At 42.9% G+C, this 4,915-nt stretch overlaps 1 pseudogene; it reads left to right on the top strand.

Moving 5' to 3' along the window:
- The first annotated feature begins 3,103 nt into the window (after positions 1 to 3,103).
- LOC116554994 lies at positions 3,104 to 4,198 on the top strand (annotated as a pseudogene).
- The last annotated feature ends 717 nt before the right edge of the window (positions 4,199 to 4,915 follow it).

Below are 4,915 nucleotides of genomic sequence, written 5' to 3' on the forward strand. Positions count from 1 at the left end.
AGAAATGGGATCTCAGTCTGTCACCCAGGCTGGAGTGTAGTGGTACCATCCATAGCTTGCTGTATTCTCTAAATTCTTGGGCTCAAGAAATCCTGCCTCAGACTGAGTAGCTGGGCTATAGGCACACACCAAGCCCAGCTAAGTTGTAAAGATGTGGAGAGATGAGGTGTCACTATGTTGGCTCAGGCTTGTCTCAAAATCTCAACCTCAAGCAATCCACTTCCTTCGGCCTCCAAAATGTTGCAATTACAGGCATGAGCCAACATATCCAGTTATGAGTTATGTGTTCTCTGTATGCCTGGGCATTTGATTGGATGCCCGACATTGTGACTTTGGATATTTTTCTATTTCTAGAATTATTCTTGTACCTTATTCTAGGATGGTTACTTGGTCAGCTAGATCCTTTTAAGCCTTGCTTTTAGGCTTTGTCAGGATTAAGATAGCTCTAGTCCAGGACTCATTCCATTACTGAGACAACATCTTTGAGTACTTTGGCCTATGTCCCATGAGTTAGGTTTCTATTCTGGCTGCTAAGAATAGAATTATTCCAAGTGCTATGTGAGCTCCAAGGATCATCTCCTTTAAGTCCCTTTGGGTGGTTCTTCCCTGGCCTCTGGTAGTTACATGCATTTGGAGCTCAGCATTCACCTGAAGATTCAGTGGGGACCCTCTGTGGGTCTCTGGGATGTTCTATGTGAGACCATCCCCTCCAGCATTCTGCCCTAATTGTAGCCTGGGCTGGGCAGAATTCAACTTGGGGAGATTGCAAGGTTGTGTTGCCTCTGCCTGGGCTGCATTCTGGACATTCTCCAGCCAATAAGCTGGGCAAGTTACAGGGTCACCTTGTTTATTTCCCCTCTTAGGCATTAGTCTTGTGTTCTTGACAGAGAACAGTTTTCAGACTCGATATGTTGTATCTTTTTAGTTGTTTCAGGCAGGAAGTCTAGTCCTGTAATTCTATCTTGGCCAGGAGCAGCCTATGCTTGTCTCAAATATTTTGAAAAATCCTTCACAGGGGTAGCTGTTGGTCATTAAGACTTTCTAGTCTGATCAGTGGTCACTATCACTGCAGTAGTACAGTTATGTACTTGCTTCAAGAATGGTGGTATGAGGATGGGCAGGTTTTTGGTAGGTATTTATCAAGTAGCTCTTAGACTCAGGTGTGAAGGATAAACTTAAGAACACCTTGATTAGATCTCAGCTGTTGGATACATTTCTGGTATATGTGCATCATCTCTGGATCAATCTGACGGTCTTTGGTCTTTTAGTGCAAGCAACAGACTGCCAGGCAGTGATAGGCCCACAAATCTGAGAACTGTGCAATCCAGAAGACTCTTGTTACCAGTGTTCCTCCAAATTGTTATCAAATACCTGTCTCTCCAGGTTCTTAGAGAATGAACCCAGACCTATAAAGGTCCTAGTGATGCCCAGATCAAAACCCTAGACTCCCAAATCCCCTGGCTTAGAAGGGTTTACTGCCTGAGAAATTCTTATCTGTGGCTCAAAACTCCATATGAGAGTGAAACCAAGTAATTTAAAAGCAGAGTGGTTAGCAAAAGGACAGTTGTCATTTTCTCCCTAAATTATGAAGTGTTTTTCTTTTAGGCTTTAATTCTGAAATAACATCAATGGCATAGAATATTCAAACAGGGTCTAAAAAAAAAAATCACATTTCAGTAACTAACATTGTCCAGGGTGAAGTTCCTGGTTACAAGAGGCTAATTTGATCTTTAGAGACGATCCCTAAAGCCATTTCAATAGAAGCAAGCATCTGAAGTTTTCTCTGGCTGATCATAAGCTCTGATGAAAGCAATACCTTTCCTTCAAGGAAAACAGCCATTACTTCCAGGGAAGCTGCTATATGTCAACAGTATCATACCAGAGACTGAAAGATGCAATCTCACCAGCAACAGCCATGGAAGTTTCTGCTTTCAGGATACTTTAGATCAACCTAGGATTTCAGAAACTAACAGAAGCCATAGAAAGGAGGGGAATGAAAACAAATGGCGAACTGGAGGCTAGAGAGGGCCACTACAATCAGTCTCAGTCTGGGGAAGGCTCTGAAGTCATCTGAGGAAATAGTGATCTGAATCCAAGGTAAGAGTCCTAGTGGTTCACCTGCAGATAAGAAAAGCCACTCTAACTAGGCTTGCCACTGAAACTGCTGTCATTTAACTTATTCAACAAGTCTTATTAGTGACAGTGACAAAATATGACAATCTGAATTTCTAATAGAGAGTGGACACTCCGTGAGATTCAGGCAGTTCTACTGGGGCGGTCTACCCCAGTCAAACAAAGCCCAAGAGCTTATCTCAAAAGCATCTGTAGCTACATTGGGCACTAGGAAGTGACAATACCAGCTTCATATGGCCATGTTCTAAAATTGTTAAAGCAAAGAATTCTTGGGAAAAGGCCATTCTGTGCAAAAGTAGAGATGGAGTCCCACCATCTGTAGGCTGGTCCTGTTCACACAAATGCCCTGTCTCAGGATCCCATACACTTAGTGCTGGGAAGTCAAAGGCATCTTCAATACCAGCGGTGGGCTACAGAGACTGGAAGCACAAGATTTTCAATCGCAGCTAAGCCACAAGACCATATCCTTATGAATTGTACTTGTCACAAGCATATAAGACTATAGATGAAGCCAATCCTTTAAGTCAACATTGAACCTGGGGCTGAATGCTAACATGCTTACGTGACTAGCAGAGCCTTGAAAAGTCTCCAGGCTGCTCACAAAGGCCACCATATCAACTCACATGGTGGTCTAATTGATTCAGAATGAGCTGGAGACATTCATAAGGTAATGTGGCTTCCATCACTTTGAATATTTAAAAATTTTTTTAATTTTGTTTTTATTTGGGTGAGGGAGGAGAAAGGAAGGAAATACCGGGTAAGAGAAAAGGGCTGGAGAACAGGTGACCTTTTTGTTTTTATTTTTTCCTCAAACAGCAATTACTGTGGGTCTGATGCCAGGCTCACCTGAAGGATACATCTTGAATTTTTAACAGCATCCAGGAGGATTTTTCTTTTGACAAATCACATGCACAACCATGTCAGGTGGAAAGGGTCTGGCCATGTGGCTCAAGTGTCCAGGTGGAGATGAATGTGTGGCTTCTGCAAGCCTGGGTTCACCCAGGAACGGCTTGGCAAGGGGGATGCCTGGGGACAGAGGGCTCGCCCCAGGCCCACAAGCAGCCGCTTGCAGCGGGAGAAGGAAAAGCAGACAAGAAGCTCAGGTAGGAAACGCCCAGAACTGCCAGGTGGGCCGCCCCTCGGGAAGGGACTCCAGAATCGTGAAAAGCAGGAAAGCCAGGATTTCAGAGCTACTGAAAAAGTTTATTCTCCAGATGAGCACCAAGGAGCTAAGAATGCTATTTCCTCAGGAAAACGTGGAATAAATGGTAACAAAGATTCAGATACCTTCAGAAAGAAAGAAATCTCTCTACACAGATGAGTTATCCAAACCTGGAAAAAATAAAAACTGCAATGACTACTCCAAACAAAATAAGCTTCATGAAGCTTCTTAAGATATTGCTTAATGGACTCCATTTCCTTTAAGAGGAAAAAGAAACATTTTGAAGAATACAATTCCATCAGTGAACTGAAGCAGCAGCCCATCAATAAGGGAGGAGTCATGACTCCAGTACCTCCAAAAGGAAGACTTTCTGTGGCTTCTACTCCCATCAGCCAACGACGCTCGCAAGGCCAGTCCTACGGCCCTGCATGTCAGAGTACCTTGGGTCTGAAGGGGTCACTCAAACACTATCTCTGCAGCTAAAACAGGTGTCAGGTTTTCAGCTGCTCCTAAAGATAATGAGCATAAGCGTTCACTGACCAAGACTCCAGCCAGAAGGTCTGCACATGTGACCATGTCTGGGAATACCCCAAGTTATTACTCCATTCAAGTTGACAACTGAGGCAATGCAGACTCCAGTCTCGAATAAGAAACCAGTGTTTGATCTTAAGGCAAGCTGGTCTCGTCCCCTCAACTATGAACCACACACAGGAAAGCTAAAACCATGGGGGCACTCTAAATAATTATCTGAATGGACATGTCAACAGAATTAATTTCCGCAAGAAAACTTACAAACAACCGTCTCCAGACAAAGGAAGAGCAACAGAAGAAACATGAGCAAGAACGAAAGGAGAAGCAAAGCTTTTGGGAGTGCGAAGGGGCCTCATTTTGGCTGAAGATTAGTAATTTAACATCTTGTAAATATTCCTGCATTCAACTATTTTTCCTTTTGTTTTTTGCTTTCTTCTCCACTTTCGTCATGAGATCTTTTTCTGCTAACTGTTCATATTCTATGTCATGTCCATGGTTCTTCATGTGCTACAATCTCTGAAGAGACTTTAAAGCTCAAATTCTTTGGGGGGGGGGGGAAAAAAAAAAGAAACCATACAGACTCATTTTGGTAAGGTTAGCATGAGATGTTCCTTGTCAGGAGATGGCATCAGTATTGCAAAGACAGTGTTACAGCACATGCCAATATCCTTTTCATAGGAACTCAGACAATACCTATAGCTTCCTAGTTGCTGAAATAACTAGGAAGCTTGTTTCTGCCCCTTTCCCATACCACTTCACCTAAAGTAGGGTGATTGGTAAGTCAAAGGCTACTGGAAAGCCACAATTTAAGCAGTTAAAGGTTAAAGCTCTATGGTAACTTGAAGTCTCAGAACTATATTAGGATAAATCCCAGTGGCTACAGACAGCATCTACTGTGAGCCAACATTACTTTCATCAACAGAAATTCAAAGGAAGGTCTAAGTTTCTGTGAAGTCATCTTTAATCCCAAAATTATCTTTCTAGACCTGAGGCTGACAAGACCACATTTGGCCGAGTCCATACGTATGTTGGTTAAACATGCATCTGAAAATTGAGCCTGAACAAGTTGAAGGACATGTAGCTGCATTT

The sequence above is a fragment of the Sapajus apella genome, unplaced genomic scaffold, assembly GCF_009761245.1.
Source record: "Sapajus apella isolate SASKATOON/1434 unplaced genomic scaffold, GSC_monkey_1.0 scaffold2, whole genome shotgun sequence".
In the NCBI taxonomy this organism is placed as follows: Eukaryota; Metazoa; Chordata; class Mammalia; order Primates; family Cebidae; genus Sapajus; species Sapajus apella.